Here is an 18646-nt window from a genome sequence, read left to right on the forward strand (position 1 = left end):
CTTGGATATTTTAGGGAGCATCTTTTATTTTTTCTTTTACTCTTTACACCTTCTTATTTTGTTTGTGTGGTTTCAGATAAAGTCCTACTCCATCTTTGCTGACCTGAGAAATCTATAATGCATTCTGGCTTTATATTTATATCATTCTCTTGGCTTCATTTCCCAAGCATTAGATTTGCCAGTGTGAGCCACAACACCAGGCTCATTTCTGTATTGCTTTTCTTGTGAGTTGAGAAATAGTGCATATTTGTTGAAACAAGAAAAATATTTTAAAATATATAAAGAAAATATACTCTGATATAATTTTATATATTTTATGTACTATATCAATTTGTGTCCTATTATTTTGTAATATAAATCTATGTACTTCTCTTTATTGTTTATGTCCTAAAATAGTATGCAAATATACACTCTCAATAACTGAACTGTACTATGTGTACTACTCTGTGATTTGATATTTTCAGCCACATATATGTGGTTATCATCTTTGGTACTTAGATATATAAAAATATTTCCTCTTAACATCAATGTAATTTATCTTGATTATTGGCATATATTAAATTATTATTTCATTTCATTTATAGACAGTATAGTTGATTTCAGAGGGTAACTTTTAACTACAAAGGCTTCAGAAAATATTATATATATCAATAGATTAATAAAAGTGTGATTAAGTACTTCTATTTTTTAAAAATGAGAGATTATTTTCTAAAAACATTATAAAGTTCAATATGTAATATTCTTTATAGAGTCTAAGTCAGACAGTAGAAGAAGGCTAAACTACTCTTGGCAATCTTCCTGCCTCAGCTTTCTGTGCACAAGGATTACAGTTGTAAATCACCATATCTACTGTTTTCTTCTTTCTAAAATCAATTCATGTAGGAGATAGGTAATAAATAAGGTCCCAGAAAAGGAAAACTTCACAGTGTTTGTCTTGAAATTTTATTTTGGAATGATTCCCCATGCCAATTTTAGGGGACCTGAATATATAATCCAGACAAACATCTTAGTAGTTGCTGCAGACCCCGTCCCTGCCCTTTCACTGGTGTGATAACACCTATTATGGTGAGGAAGACAAGTGGCATAGTACCTTGCCTCTGACCAATGTAGCAGAGAGCAATATACAAGGCTACACACACAGATATTTGTCTTATGTACAAAACTGTAAAGGATTCCCACAGAAGCATTCCCATCATAATTCTATCTTATTCCTTGTAACTCAAAGAAGAATTGAAAGTAATGAAGTAGAACAATTACACACAATGGCTCCATAAATGACATTCAGACAAAGTAAAAGAGCTAAATTTACATACCAAGAGAGGAAACTTGGCAGGGAAAATTGATCCAGGTGAGCAACAAGACATTTCCTTGTGAAATTATGGGAAAATGTAGTACAAAAGAAAAAGTCAAAGCTCCAAGGAGAAATATCAAATATCTTGTATGAATAAAATGTCAACTTGACTTTGTATTTCTTTCCACAACATTTAACATCTTTAAACAGTGAAATGACATAGATACAGAAAAAAGAGAAAAAAAAGTAGGTTGTGCAGAGTCCAGATACAGGGGCTGCTCTTGTTACAAAGGTCACAGTCATGTAAACTTTAAAGTTTGTAGGCATTTTTACACTTCAACTATTCTTGAAACACTCCTAAAGCATACATGTTAGACTTAAAAAAAAAAGTTCAGGAAACTATGGCAGAAGGACTAACATGAGCGTTTAGATATGAAACTAGAATTATAAATTATGAACTAGGAAAATTAAACAGAAGGTGAAGGCTACGTATCTTGACAAAGCAAATCTGTCAATATTTGATAGGGACAGAGGTAGCATGTTTAAATGTAGTGCATCAGTCCTCTATATCAAGAATTTATGGACAGCAACTTCCAATTCTGCAAATGTATTAAACTAGAAAGATAGTCTTACTGATGAATACATACTAAGGAAAGAATTGACAGGAGAAATAAAGAGAATATTGTTGCAATGCTGAAAGATAAAATTTTTTTCTGTAGATGGGCCAGTCAAGGCTTCACATAACATAAAGCTAAATATACTAGAAATATAGCAAAGATTTCATTAATATAATAACTAAAAACAGAAGCAACAAATTCTACTTAAAAGAAAAGGAACCATTAAAACATAGCACAATTGAGGTTAGAATGGGAGTTTAGCACCAGGTGTTCATTTATGCACATCACATGGGCTCATCTTGGAAATATTAGTGTTTAATTTTTAAAATTTCATTCATATTATTTATGTGTTTTTATAAATGTGTTGTATAGTGTGTGTTCTTGTGCATGTGTGTGTATTTGTGTGTTTCGTAAATGTGTGAGTGTAGATTTGAAAGTCAGAAGACAGATATTTTCTTCCCATCGTAGCTTCCAGAAAAAGACTCATTTGTGGCAATTTTAACACAAAGGCCCTTGGAAAGGTTGGTGGTGTCCATATTTTCTCAAATCTAGTATCTACCACTGAGCTTGGACAATGTCAGCTATGGTTAAAGTTCTTTTTCAGTTTAAGAGCTGCCACTAGAATAATATTAAAAGTTAGTTTTCCATATGATATTACATATATATATATATATATATATATATATATATATATATATATATATATGTCTTCAGGGCTGAGCAGTTGTTATTGGCAACCAATTAAAATGCTCTTCCCTGATGAAGATTTTGTCCTGCTTTCATCATTCTTTAGTTGCCTGTACATTTTTGTCTAGGGTTGAGGCACCTGATCATTTTCCATTTCCACACAGGCATGTTTATCATGCCCTCCTTGTTCAGGTCTTCTTTTGGCAGACATTCTGCATATGGCATATGTATATATTTATATGTCTAATATATTTATGTACCTTGTACATTTTAATGTACATATTAATAGACCTTCTGTGTGTGTGTGCGCGCGCGCGTGTGTGTGTGTGTGTATGGTTGTGTGTTGTCTGATCTATTGCTTTTGGGACTTACAATTGAGAATCTGCTAAAGTTTAAATGCAAGAAAGAATTCTACAGTTAAGATGTCTGATGCATGTAAGAAGCATAAGGTGAGTCCTGGAACGATGGATACATTTTTGGAAGTAGAAAGAAATTACTCAAAAACTGTATGAGTATAGTAAGTACATAAGCTAGTGACATACCTGTTTATTATCATGTATTTTTTAGCAGATATGTATGTGTGTGTGTGTTTTCATAGTAATACTAATGAAGTAGGTAGGTTGCAGAAATATTAATACAAATGCAAGTAATGCTGTGTGCTGATATGATGGAGCTGAAATGCAATGGAGATTTTGCACCTCTTATCATGTGGGATCACAGTCACATGCTCATTCAACACAGCCTGCAAGGCTGTTCTAGGAGCACGTGATTGCACTAGTTACTTAGAACTAACCCTAACAATGCCTTTACTCCTTTAAGGGTAGTCATTTTCTCCCACCTGAATCCTCAACTTTATCTGAAAAGATTTTCTCTCATTGAAGAAAATCAATGAGACCTTTCTAACTGGCCTGCTATATATTTCTTCATTTATCTCAATGGAGACACCCAAGTATCTGAGGAATGATTATGAATATTCATTCACTCTATTTGGCTATCCCACAAGCCAATTGTTCACTTGTGTAGTCATAGCAACATATGTTGTCATCTGTTCATGCTCTCTTTAATTTAGAAATATAGTTTTACCTTTTATAGATTAAAAGAGTTTGAAGCACCCAGACTGGAGACAGTTTTTATGGTCTAATTTTACTCTATTTGTCAGACCTTTAAGTGTGAACTAGACATTGTATTACCAGGCACATTCCTTTTGATGAGCCACTTTGTTTATAGATACTGAATGCTTAGGAAATTTTAACAGAAAGTTAAAAACTGTAAGTTCCTTAAACTTTCATTTCTGTGTTCAATTGGTAATGTTTAATGCACTTTGTTTTTCATTCTATGATGCTATAGAAATGCATTAATTCATGGTTGACTATGTGTAGAGGTAAAGTGAAAGTGAGAAAAGGCATGAGCAGAGCACTATCAATGGAGTGGACAATAAGGTGACAGGAAGAAGTGATGCATCCTGCAGCATGAAGCTTATGTTTTCATTTTGTTAAGAAACATACAGCCACTTTAAAAGTTTATACTATGACTTAATAGGCAAAACATAATAGGCTACCTCTACCACACAGGGCTTTTCATACCTTCAACCCTGCTGTATCCAGCTTATAACTCTGAGGCAAACAGATTGGTGAACAGCAGTTTCCTGGTCTTGGGACCCAGAGCATGCTGTCTAACTTCTCAGCCCTTTGAACTTGAACCACCCCTACTAATCATGACTGATTTCGTAGGCTGAAGGGGCCATTCCTGATAGCTTCGCTGATTAATGCCTTGTGGCAGTTGTGCCTATTCCCTCTGACTTTCCATCTGGGTAAATAGCTGTCATCATTATGTAATGGCTACGTTCTTAGACTTTCAAATTACTAAGTAGTTTCTACAATCTAGTGATGATTTAACATGATTTGATTTAATAATTAGTTATGATTTTCCCATTTCCACATCTAGATTATGGCAATTTAAAGTGCTCTTATTTTGCCTTCTGTTTCCTCACTCTCCTATCACGTGTATTCCTTCCCAAATATAGTATATCTTTTTTTTTAAGAATGAAATAATAGAGCAGCTAGTGGACACTATAATTTAACTGTCATCACTATCTTCCACAGTCAGAATATATCTCCATTTTCCATTACAATTTGTATAGTTTTAGGGATGGACATCTTGGGACCAAATTAAAGAAATTTCTTATATTAAATTTCATGAAAAACAATGATTTATTTATGCAATTAAAAACTATAATGTCATCCACTATTTTCACTGGGATAGGAGGAGAGTGTCATGGAGAGAGATTCCTAAGTCCATGTCAAAAATTGCCTGACATGAGACTGAGTGGCCCAGAGACCCAGAGATAAATCAAATACTACTGCTAAAAGCACAGTAACAGTGAAATAATTTCTAATGACATTCTTCTATACTCATATATCAGTGCCTTGCTCAGCCATCATCCCTCGGCAGATGGGAATAAATCCAGAGACCCACAGCCAGACATTATTCACAGAGTGAGAGATCTTGGAATACATGGCCCTAAATGGGGTGTCTCCCACTTAGTACTTCCTCTCCAAGCTCAGGGAACTCTATGGAAGAAGAGGCAGAAAGAGTTTTGAGGGCTAAATATGATGAAGGATACCCAGGGAAACTACTCTCTAAATCAACAAGATCGGCACGCATATGGTCACAGAGACTGAGGAAGCACGCACAGGGCTGCATTAATGGTGTCCTTGAGCTAAAAACAGAAGCGGACACATGCTCCCATCCCTAACCCTCAAGCTATCTTCAATTGATAACCACTTGCAAATGAAATTTAGTTTCTTCCAAAGGAGTTTTACTGGGGAAAGATATGTGATGGGGGCTATTTCATATACTTACACTTTAGAATTATGAAAAATAAACACTGACCCAGATTTCAGTTTCAATAATAGGACTCAATTATACTTAACCCAGGGAAAATGCCAAGTAATTCTAAGGATGCTCTAAGAGAAACACACTAAAAGAGTTGAGAAAATTTTTCTGAGGTTATTGAAATCTGAATTGTTAATTAGTGTGAAATGTCTCAAGGGAAAGAAGCCTGAGGTTTCACTAAGACGGATGAATTAGAGTATCACATGGCAGTCTGTCCGGACTGAGAGACACCTAATTCCACCCTATGAACCGCTAATAAGTCTGGGCAGATTTTAAGTTCTTATGAATTTTTTTTTTACTTATTATGTATACAGTGCTCTGCCTGCATGTACACCTGCAGGCCAGAAGAGGGCATTACATCACATTATAGATGGTTGTGATCCACCATGTGTATGCTGGAAATTGAACTCAGGACCTCTGGAAGAGCAGTCACTGCTCTTACCTCTGAGCCATCTCTCCAGCCTCCATGAGTTTTTAAAAAGAAGCTAATAATTTAGATCACGATCCCATCAATCCACTATATGTCCTGTGCTCATCAGCTATTTTCTAAGAATGGAAGGTAATGTGAGTATGTGGAACTCTGTAACTTCTATGATAAGATTAAGTTTCCCAAGACTCTCTTAACAGCTTTCTGACAAAATCAATTCAGTAGATGGAATGGAAAAAATAAAGTGTGTGTGTGTGTGTGTGTGTGTGTGTGTGTGTGTACACGTATGTGCATGTGCAACCACTTGTGTGCATACACAATATATTTGCAAGGAAAGAAGGAGACAAAGAAAGAAGATGAGAAAGACCTAATTTGAGAAAAATTGAACCAAAAATTTCCTCAGATAGTTTTTCTTTATCCTACTTCCTAATGAATAGGAAAATATAGATTTTTGACAGAATGACCATGAGTGAGTACCATCCCATCTCTTCATAACAAAAGGACACTTGATCAAATGGCAAGACTGCTAGTGATATCCCTGACCATGTGCTTGAGGTAATACTTTAGAGGTTTCTCCACTATGAAGTTATTTCTTTCCCCATCATCCACTCTTATGGGAAAGTCATCATGTTCATCTCACAGAACAAAGTTGGATGAGTAATGCAATGCTGCCTGCAGGAGGCAGTGTCTAAAACATGATCTGACGTGTGTATTCTTTCCAATTTAAATGTGTTTTTTAAATGTAGAATTGTAGATATATTTTTTTAAGACTACAGCTCCACAATATAACAAACAACATTTTTTGCGGCATTTTCCTAGTATGCTTGCATTTCTAAATTAATAAGGATATAAAGATGGCCTTATATTTGTCTATGTTTCTTCAATATTCTCTCTGATCATTCCTCCTATTCATCAACTCAACCAAAGCACTATTACTGTTTTTAGTCATCTACCTCTCTCCAAGGAAGATATCACAAGGAGGTCTAGTGTATGGCGTATGGGTTTTGAGCAAACTATTTCATAAAGGGCAATAATTATCCTGGAAACACAACAATAATATGCTTTCTTTACTGTAGAAGAATTTTCCCCCACAAGCTCCCAGGAATAATGCCTAATGAGATTCAATTGTTATTTTACAAATACCGAGGCTATATAGCAAGGTTCTTCTCTTACTAGCTCATAACATAAATAACCCATTTATACAAATTTACATTCTGCCACGTGGCTGGTTACCTGAGTTCAAGTACCATGCATCAGTCCTCCTCACATTTTAGCTTAATCTAATGTGCCTGGCTCTCTCCTAGAATCCCTTTTGCCTGGCAGGTGTCCCACCTTCTATTTCCTGCCTCAGCTATAGGACATAGGTTTTTTAATTGGCAGGTGCCGTATCCATACAATATACAAGAGAATCTCTTTATCATTCTCAATTTCATTTTTAGGCATGAGAGGTTAATTAACTTAAAATGAACCATGCTGATGTATATTTATTACAGATTTTGGCAGGTGTAGTGAGGAAGGCTATTTCCCTGAGTAGTGATTGTTAATCACTTCTCCACTTCTGCTAAGAGAAAAGTCTTTATTGGTTATTCTCTTTTTGTTTCATAAGGAGTGGCTGCTATGTAGTTATTAGAAATAAGATTTTTGTTGAATTTGATATACAACAGATCGAGGAGTGTCACCATTACTTTCAGTAGCATCATACAGATCTTAGTTCCTCAGGAATCTCATCTTGCAAGCTCAGTGATGCTGTTTACTTTTGTTCAGTAAAAAACAGGAAGTCAAACAACAAAACATTTATACATCATAATGCTTTACTTCTAATAAATAATAACATTCTACAGTACAGAGTATATTTGGTGTGGTTCAAAATAAAAGATAGGCTTTATTAATGTCACCTGATTATTAGGAATTTCACTATTGAGAGTTGTTGAATGACAAAGAAAATCCAGCTCTCTGCCATGATAAGTTGGTAAACCTCTTGCAAAGAGCATCTGACAAGCAAATGAGATCCTTTGGAGTGCCCTCCCTGCTACTAAATAGTTCTGTGCCTTCAATCAAATCATAACCTTTCTCCCTAATCTTAAAACTGATAGGTTAGAGAAGGCTGGTGCCTCAGTTCTTTCTCATTTTAACATCCCCAGATATTCTTCCTAGCACATTTGTTCTTGTAGAAGTAATTAAGTCTCTGTAGGAAATAACTGAGTATTTAAGTTATGTTTTAGACAAACCTTTAGGTCATTTATTACCACAATTATATCTATACTCAATTAGCCACTATGGAGCATACAATATTTTATGTATTTATATGTATTATATGTGTATATATCTATATGCTATTTCTCCAATTTTTGGTATCGTAATGAATCTTTAATCCTTTTTGTTTTAATTTGCTTTTTCATTACAATCTGATATCTCCTTCAACTTTCTTTTGATGCTGTTGTTGTTCAAATCCCTTCTTAATCTACTTCCTGCTAATCTCCCTTAAAGTGCCAACCATATGACTGTCTTAGGTACTGATTGTCTTGCCACTTTCTTTTTCAATGCTTTGTCTATGCTTACGGTATTTTGTATAAAATTGTGTTCATTAAAATGTTCTTTCAGTGTGTTCTTTTAAAAGTAATTATAGTAGGTGGAATACTGTTCACACTTGGCATTTTGTACTTTTGTAAATAAAATTATACTATTTCAATACAAATTTGAATTTCTCAGTGTTCCTACCACTTTTTTAGTACATATTTTCAGTTGTAGAACAAAGCATTTTTCTGATAAAAAGCTCCTTAAACATTTTAGTTGATGTTTCCATCATAGCATTGTGAAACTTATCTATTTTTCTTTAAAAATGAAGTATATAGACATTCCAAGAGAAGGCGATATTTTTATGCTTTAAAATAAATTTCAAACATCTGTTTTTATGCATATTACAGATAACTGAGTAATTGTGATTATATATTTGACATCAAAGGTATAAAATATCCACAATTTCTTTTTAATTTTCATCTCCCATTTAAATATTTTCAGATTTTGTTCATGTGGCTTTTACCAGTAATCAGGACTTTATACACTTGCATGTGATATTCCATAAGTTATACAATTCCTTAATTTTCTGGTTTAGATTTGAAATATTATGCTTTTTCTGAATAAAAATTATTATAAGGAGATGTTCTTCTTTCTCAAGAAATGAAAGAACCTAGGTGGCTGCCAAGAAACTTATAAACCCTCATAATTAACATTGATCTATTTACTAGGATTCTGTGATAAATATTATTATTAGGTGCGTAATATATTATAATATAATATAAAACCTATATACACACACTACACACAGTATACACATTTGGTTATACTAGAATAAATGAATAATAATTGCCAGACTATTAATGGTAGCACTGAGACTTGATTTAGGCACTATAGGCCAAATGTTCAATTACTGGTGTGAGTGTGTATGTGTGTGTATAAGATTCCCTATCTCCCTTGAAAGCAAAACAATTTTCTAAGAAAAAGTATTGGAAGTAATGAATATTACCTGTGTTCTGAAGATTTATGTGTTTTGTCCAAGCTTGACTGATGCCTTTCTCTTATACAAACTGAAAGCCGAGCTTCAAAAGCGATGAATGTTAGGCACAAGGCTCCTTTGTTAAGAGAAATTTTGCATCTTTATTTTCTGAATACCAATCCTTTCCTGTACTGTATAGTGCACACTTTAAACAGTAAGGAGTCCTATTATACGATATTTACTGAATTGATTTTTTTTGAAACAGCAGAATTACTTCAATCTTTAGAAGCAGAAGAAATGTTTAGAGAAGGCAATTGTCTTGTAAATAGTAATACAGTATATTGAATACAGCCCCAAACAGTTACTGATAGGGACAGACAAAATCAACCACTAAATGAGCTGGAAAGGTGGCTGAGCAGTTAGGGAACTGCTAGTCTTTCAAAAGACTGGAGTTCAGTTCTCAGAATCCATATCAAGTAGCTCACAACTGCCTCCAATTCCAGCTCCGAGGGATCTGACACCCTCCTCTGGCCTCTACATTTACCTGAAGTCTTGTACACACACACACACACACACACACACACACACACCACAGACACACACACACACTATATATATATATATATATATATATATATATATATATATATATATATATATATTAAAATGAAGGTTTACGGTAATGATTCCTTTTTTAAATATCTTACTTGAAAATTAAAATCCAACGAGAGTTCCTAAGAAATTTTTGAAAAAGCAAGAAATGTCAGCCTTAATTGTTCATTTGAAATAAAATTTGTTTTATCTTTTTCTTTATTTTGATGTATTCACATAATGATGTATATAATCTATTTGATAATAACACTGAGAAAAACACAAAAGCTAAAAGCACAATTTATCTAAATACAGTGCTTTGCAATTTATTGGGATAAAAATATTAAAAGCAAAATGTTAGATGTGAACCAAGGAACTAAATGTTTATCGACACATATATTAAACCTAAATATAAACATGAATTTTTTTAGCATACAGAAAAACAGTCAATATTCTGTTTTGGTGGTTTTCAGCTTTCATCCTATCCTCTGATGCATATACATTTAGAAAGCTATGTACTTTTCCTCCGTAAACGCAAATTCATTTTGTCACTTAATATTCAAGTAACTCTAAGTAATTTTACCCACATCAATAATTCTCCTAAATTATTGTAATAAAAAGGGTAGATTTTTTTTCCTGCTTTCCAGAATCCTCAGGCATAAGGAATGTCAGTGAGAAGGGTTATTTACTTGTTTATTTTGCTTTAGACCAAAATTCCACCGTGCAGCTCCAGCTGGCATTGAGGCCACTATTGCCCTGTCTCCCAAGCTGAGATTGCAGTCACAGGTCATCATGCTCCGTGTCGTCCAAAGTGGCCGTCACAGCAGGAGCCTAAGCAGTTTGTGTTGTAAAATGACCGTGTGGAGTGAACCTGAACACGCCAAAGTTTAAAGCCTTCTAGAAAAAAGCACAACTAAGATCCAAACGTGAGAATGTGGTAAGAGTGAGAGAACGTTCCAGCAAGTGACAGTATAGAGAAGGAAGACAGATTCCGGTAGGGAAAATGGAAAGCTACTAGGTCACCAGCACCTGCGCCGGAAGATTCCAGGTGTAGTGTTCCTAAAGAAGAGAGCTGTCAGCATGGATGAATATATAGAATGTGCCAGAAAATTTATATCCGAAAGAAAAGAAATAGAACGAATGGAAGCTCTTGGTCAGCACCTTTTCCTTTAATCTTACAGATCACTTGTGTGTATATTATGACTTCCAGTTTTAGGTCAGTATGGGATTCCTGCCCGTGCAAACATGTGTGTGTGTTTGCATCTGTATATATTTCTTGTGCTTTATTTTTGGCTCTTTTTCTTGTTTGGTGTTTTGTTTTATTTCAGTTGTTTGGTTTTGTTTTACCTTATTTTATTCCTTAGATACATGTTTTGGTTCCACTAGGAGATAAGAAAGATGTAGAGTCTGAAGAGAGGGAAGGTGGGGGGGGGCGGAGAACTAGGTGTAGGGAGAGGGGAACCTAATCAGAATATATTGTATAAGAATATTTTCAATGAAAAAATTCACTCTTTTTTCCAATTTTCCCCAAATGTACCCTACTTGCTTTCAGATGACATATCCAAAAATATTTGGTCAGCACAAACTGGACTTGAAGGAGAAAAAAAAAAGGAATATAAATTTGAGTGGCCTGTGGGCTTATCATGGAAAAATTGGGATAGATGGAGAATATTATCAAAGACATTCTATAAAATACTCATAGAACAAATGAAAATATTAAAAATTGTTAATCAAATCAGAAAAGTAATCTCAGGTCATATACTTCTTTTAAATCTAGCTCCAGATAAAAACACTTAATAATAGTATATTGGATTCTTTTTTTTTTAATTTTGTAATATATGTATTCACTTTACATCCCAGTCATAACCCCCTCCCTCCTCTCCTCCCTGTCCCACCCTCCCTTCCTTTCTTCCTGCCCTTTCCTTCCTCCCCTATTCCTCAGAGAAGAGGAGCCATCCTACCAACCGAAATCAGTTCATCAATCTGCATCAGGCCTGAGTTCATCCTCTTCCCCTGTGGCCTGACAAGGCTGTCCCATTAGGAGGAAGTGGTCAAAAATGGGCAAGAAATTCCATGTCAGAGAGAGCCCACACTACCCTTATTAGGGAACCCACATGAAGCCTGAGGTGCCCATTGGCTACACCTACATAGAGGACCTAGGTCAAGCCCATGCATGGTCCTCGGTTGGTGCTTCAGACACCACAGTCCCTTCTGGGCTCTGGTTAGTTAGCTTTGTTGGTCTTCTTGTGGAGCTCTTGTCACCTCTAGGTCCCATTATCCTTCCCGCCACTTTTCTACTAGACTCCCTATATTTCACCCAATGTTTGGCTATTAACCTCAGCATTTGTTTCAAACCACTACTGTGTGGACCCTCTCAGAAGTCAATCTCTCAGAGGTCAACTCTGATAGGCTCATTTCTTCAAGCATAGCTGAGTATCATTAGTAGCGTCAGGGGTTGTTGTCTTCCCTAGGTTGGGACTTAAGCTGGGCCAGGCATTGGTGAAACATTCCCTCAATCTCCACTCTACCTTTTCTATCTTTATCCCTGCATGTCTTGTAGACAGGGTAAGTTTTGGATCAAAGTATTTGTGAGTGGGTTGGTGTTCTTCCTCCATTAGGAGTCTCCTCTAGTTAGAGGGTATTCTCTTCAGGCTCCATGCCATACTAGGAGTCTCAGCTACAGCTCCTCTCATATCTTCCCAGAGGCCTATCCTGACTTAGGGTTGACAGAGATCCACTGACCCAAATGTCTCCTTTCTCTGAGGGCCTTCTGCTCTACTGCCACTGCTCCCCCTCCAGGTATTATCCACACCTTTATTTCTCTGTATGCGCCCTCTCCTACTATTCTCCTCTTTTCAACCACAACCTCTCCCTATTCTATTTCCCCTTCTGAGTGAAAATTTAAATATCCCCTCCCCAATTGTATGTTCCTTGCTGCTTATCTTCTTTCGTTCTATGCATTGTAGTAGGTTTATCCTGTACTAACTGGGGAAAATCTGCTTATAAGTGAATAAATACCGTGTGTGTCTTTCTGGGTCCCAGTTACCTCACTCAGGAGGATCTTTTCTAGTTCCATTAATTTGCCTGGAAATTTGATTGTTTCCATTTTTTAATGGATAATCAAGTGAAAGACCTGTATGAAAAGGAATTCAAGCCACTGAAGAGAGAAATTGAAGAAGATATCAGAAGATGCAAAGATCTCCCATGTTCATGTATTAGTAGGGTTAACATAGTAAAAATGGCCATATTACCAAAAGCAATCTACAGATTCAATACAATCCCCATCAAAATACCAACACAATTTTTTACAAACCCTAAAAAAACCTAAAAGACAGTCTATAGATTAGGAAAAGATCTTTATCAATCCTACATTCAACAAGAGGCTAAGATCCAAAACACATAAAGAACTCAAAGTATTAAATGCCAACAAACAAAATAACCCAATTAAAAAATGGAACACAGAGCTACACAGAATTCTCAACAGAAGAATCATGAACGGTTGAGAAACTTTTAAAGAAATGCTCAAAGTCCTTACTCATCAGGGAAATGCAAATCAAAAATGACTCTGAGATTCCATCTTACACCTATCAGAATGGCTAAGATCAAAAACTCAAGTGACAGCTCATGCTGGTGGGGATATGGAGAAAGGGGAACACTCCTCCATTCCTGGTGGGAGTGTAAATCTATACAACCACTTTGAAAATCAATCTAACACTTTTTCAGAAAACTGAGAATAACTCTACTTCAAGACTCAGCTATATTACTCCTGAGTATATACCCGAAAAATGTTTCACATACAAGAACATTTGGTCAACTATGTTCATAGCAGTTTTATTCGTAGTAGCCAGAATCTGGAAACAACCTATATATCCCTCAACCAGAAAATGGATAAAGAATTGTGGTACATTTACACAATGGGTTTATCTTTCAAGTGAAAATTAATCTCTAATGTTTTGCTTTCCTTCCTTCCTTCCTCCTCCTTTTCTTCCTCTTCTTCTCTTCTTGTTGTTCTTGTCATTGTTGTTGTTCTTCTTGTTCTCATTCTTCTTATTCTTGTTGTTGTTGTTTTTTTTCTCCTCCTCCTCTTCTTCTTCTCCTCCTCCTTCTTCTCCTCCTTTTCTTCTTCTATCTTCTTCTCCTTTTCCTTCTTGTTGTTGTTGTTGTTGTTGTTGTTGTTGTTGTTATCTGGACAAAGGGGAAGGTTTAAGCTAAAATTGAAAGCCTAAACTGGTCTCACAAAAATTCACTATGGAATTGGGCTCACTTAATTCTCATTTTTTCCAGCTTTTACCTCCCCAAACAGGGCATATAGGTATGTACATGGTGCCTTTCAGGACAAGCCTTCTGTAAGACTGTTATTGGTGAGGAAATTGAGTAGCTGACACAACTTGGAAAGCAGGATCAATTGTTATCCAAGTGTGAAATTAAAAAGATGATACCTTGTACTGCCTCTTTTGATGGGTAGAAAGTTTATTCTCCCTCTCACTGGCTCTTCTAATAGAAATTATATGGCTGAATTCTTAATTTTGCTTTTTCTCTCTTTTTTCCATTTAAAATTTATCCTATAATATTCTAAGACACCTATATACATTGTGAAAGTGAATGTCAGTTTTAAAATAGCAAATCAATAACTAAAATAGAGGCACATAGATTTCTAAATATTTAGCTCCAGAAAGCCTCTCAGTAATGACTGAGTTGGTAGTTCCTACCAAACACCTGATTTTATTATTACTGCTGCAATTGTCATTTGTAGTGAAGTTCAAAATATATGAAAATTAGATGGAAATCTTAACATGATCTGAAATGCTCTCAAAGCCCATCTACTACAAGTATCATATCAGATTCCATGGTCACCTCTCAGATATATTCATTAAACTATACTAGCGTGGATTCCACATATTTACTTAGAAGAGAATTTAACATGGCTGGCCCAGATATTTAGTTTAGTAAAAAGTAAGAGGGGAGGCAGATGTATCTGCAACATCAGAGCTATACTCAAATTCTGTCATGCTATATTCTCCTTGCCTGTAAAAAACATATGAGGATAGCTCTAAGAGTTCCTCTTAGGAGATGCTCATGTCTCTATATAAATGTTTCCCATGCAGTGTGGATGAAACTTGTAATTTGCTTTTAATCTGTAGACTATGAGCTTATGGGCTAGTTTGGTTGATTGTGTTATACCAACTTGACACAAACTAGAGTATCTGAGAAGGCAGAACCTCAGTCCAGAAAATGTCATCAGATTAACTGGTAGGTGATTCTGTGGGGATTTTTCTGATTAATGATTCCTGTTGAGAAGACTTGTGAGAGTTCGGTGGTTAGGAGCACTGGCTGTTCTTCCAGAGATCCAGAGTTCAATTTCCAGCAAGTCCATGGTCGCTCATGTCCATCTATGATGGTATTTGATGCCCTCTTCTGTCATGAAGATGTACATGCAGACAGAGCACTTCATCATACATTAGAAGAAGAAGAAGAAGAAGAAGAAGAAGAAGAAGAAGAAGAAGAAGAAGAAGAAGAAGAGAAAGAAAAAAGAAAGAAAGAAGGAAGGAAGGAAGGAAGGAAGGAAAGAAAGAAAGAAAGAAAGAAAGAAAGAAAGAAAGAAAGAAAGAAAAGAGACATTCTTCATAACAGAATGGCCAGTTCAATGAGGTGGTGCTACCTCTAGGCAGGTAGTCCTAGGGTCATATGAAGATTATGATTATTTTGTTTTGTTGCTGCTGTTGTTGCTTTTATTTAAAGGTATTGCATAATAAATGTTTATTACTAGGCTTATAATTCTTGTGGCAATAATATCTAACCGTCTAACATAATAAAAAACATACGACAATTGTATTTTCGAATAAGCTTTATTTATCTGGGGCTGAACAGATATTAACCCCCTAAACTACCTTATTTCTAATGTCTCTCAAATTCCATCCCATTCCATCTGTTTCTAATAATTTCTATTTGAATTACATCCCATCCATAACTCCAAAAGCCTTGCTAAGATGATTCATCTGGGACCTGTCTCTTATGTGGAATTTCAGAGTTCCTCCTCTGGGTCCACATGGCTCTTTCCTATACCATGGCAACCTGCTCCTTCTTCCTCCTCCAGTAGCTGACTGCTTCTCCTTCCCAAGAACCTCTCTGTCCCACAAGCCCATGAACTTTGCCAGGTCTACCTTCCTCCAGCCATGCCCAGGTTTTGGCTTACTTTATTAGTCAAACAGGAAGACAAGGTTAAATGGCAATACTTGTTGTACATGACAGACTGCAGTAAGAATCTTGATGATGCAAGCAATTAACTAATACAAAACACCAGAAAATACTCTAACAGTTTTTCAAAATAGGGTTTGATTGTGTAGCCGTCTATGTCCTACAACCATTTCTGTACATCAGGATTCCTTTGACCTCGCAGAAATCCACCTGTCTCTGCCTCCTGAGTGCTGGGATCATAGCAATCGGAGCCCCAATTGAGATAATTGAAAATGTCCTTGAATTTTACCCTGTGGTCATGATACTTTACAGCTCCTCTGTCTAACTGGATGACTCACTGTACACAGTCTTATATGTTGGAGGATCCCATAGCAAGGATCAGAGTATAGACAGAGAGAAGTCTTGTTATCTTCTACCAAGTATCTTCTACTACTTGCACTGGTCTGGCCTCCATATTAAAAACAGTACATCAAACACTTTAATGGCAGCCTTTTGAGATCCCCAATACAAAGGGCAAGAAACCTAAGATTGTACTTCTATAAATTGTTGGACAAATAAATTGATTTTTAAATCATTATAATACTTTGTTCTACAACAATGGAATATTAAAATGTACATAGATCCATCAAGATTAAGAAATACTTCCAGATCAAATTTGATAGCAGCATTCTAACCTATTTTATTTATTTGGACCAAGTAAATTCTTCACATAAAAAAGTATGCATATCCTTTGAGAAACTGTTGGAAAATGCTCATCCCATCCTCATGAATAGACAATGAGATTGGATGGGATTTTAATACCTCATGAGTCCCTAAAGTGCTTTTTTATCATACCATTTTTATATTTTTGCTGCTAGGAGTCCTTGTATCTCCCAGTGCAATGTATTGCTCCAGGGGTTTAAGATCACATTCAAACAGAGAAGGGTGAGGGAGAATAAAAATGAGGAATGAACTTGGCCTGACAGGATTAACTTGGTGTAAAAATATATAACATTGTATGTAAAATCTATACTCTCTCAACTGGATCTACTGTCTCTAGAAGAAGAAACAAAAATTAATATTTCTTTACATGGTCATTAAGCAAAAAATGAATGTCTGTAAATGAAGGATATTATTCTCAAAGCAATAATATCAAACGTATGGGAAATAAGCAACTTTTATAATGAGGAGAGATGTCAGGGGTTTTATTCTTCCTTGAAAGTAAGTTTTGATACATACAACAAATAAGCAGGAGGAATTGGATTGTTCCAAAGTCAGTAATAAATATTCATTGAAATAATCTAGACAGATAAGAAAATAACCAGTTTGTGCATGTAAGCTCTGATCCCTTGATTTTAGGAGGGATTATTTTAGTAATGCGTTTTGAATTTTTAAAAAATCTTGAGTCAGAGCATGTAGTCCAAGAGAGCAGCTGACTCTGCTGGAGCTCTCATAATCTAAGCTCCCTAAGGAAGCTTCCTTCTTGGGAAATCTGATGTACTGTCATTAACCTCTTTGTTTCAGGTTTGGGCATACACACAGGTTTTAATTATTACAATTTGGTTATTTGGTTGCATTCTTTCCTTCCCAGGTTCCATCTTAGTATCTAAGACTTTAAACTTAACCTACAAATTTAGTTAATGATTATTGAGGTTTGACACTTGAGAAGTGGGAAATTTATACTTATATGATAGTTTATCACTATGAGAAGCTGTATCAGTTGGTTTTTATTTTAATTCTTTTATTAAATACTTCTCTTACAGGTCAGAAAATTGTCTATGATGGGGATCATGACAGCTGCTTTTTCATATCTGTGTGGACTAGGAAGCAAAAGGGGCCACTTGGGGACACAGCTGGACTATTTTCTTTTCCATTTTTATTCTGTCCTTAGACCCTAGCCTAGCAAATGATATTGTCCAAATTCAACATGAGTCTTATCTCTCGGTGAATCGTTCCTGGAGATGCCATCATAGGGACACCTGTACCCAGGAGTCTCTTAAGCTACTTAAGTCACATTCAAACTCACCCAGGACAAAAGCAATGCTGCTTTTGTTGCTGCTCTTTGTGGAACCTCTGCCATCATTTCTGAGTGCTCAGGATGGAATCCTGGCTCTGATTGCTGCCTGAATCTTGGGTAGTGTCGTAACTTCTGTATTCTACCTTTTCTTACTCTTACACTTCCTAGTTCACTGTATTTCTGTGAGGACTATGTTATCTAAGAACTACTGTATTGTACATGCTCTATAAAGAATATCAATGAGATTATTTTCCTACATGCTATGTTTATTTATAGGGATTAATCATTTTGTTGTTTAATAATGATCAAATAATTTTTGGAGGATGCAGAGAATTGAAACCAGAGATAACACACAGTAGTTCTATGCTCTGCCCCTGAGTCACACAGACAGCCTTTTAGGGCCAAACACGAAACTTGGCCATGTCCCTCTCTGCTTAGCCTCTGTGACTTTCTA

At 35.7% G+C, this 18646-nt stretch overlaps 1 long non-coding RNA gene across 1 annotated transcript in view; it reads left to right on the forward strand.

The window, feature by feature from the left end:
• LOC311600269 overlaps positions 1 to 18646 on the forward strand; it is a 26540-nt gene extending 7894 nt beyond the window's left edge. Inside the window, exon 3 of the long non-coding RNA XR_014780186.1 lies at positions 17939 to 18646. This is a non-coding gene — a long non-coding RNA (uncharacterized lncRNA). The remainder of the gene's footprint in view (positions 1 to 17938) is intronic.

This window comes from Acomys minous (genome assembly GCF_964271855.1).
Source record: "Acomys minous genome assembly, chromosome: 6".
NCBI lineage: Eukaryota > Metazoa > Chordata > Mammalia > Rodentia > Muridae > Acomys > Acomys minous.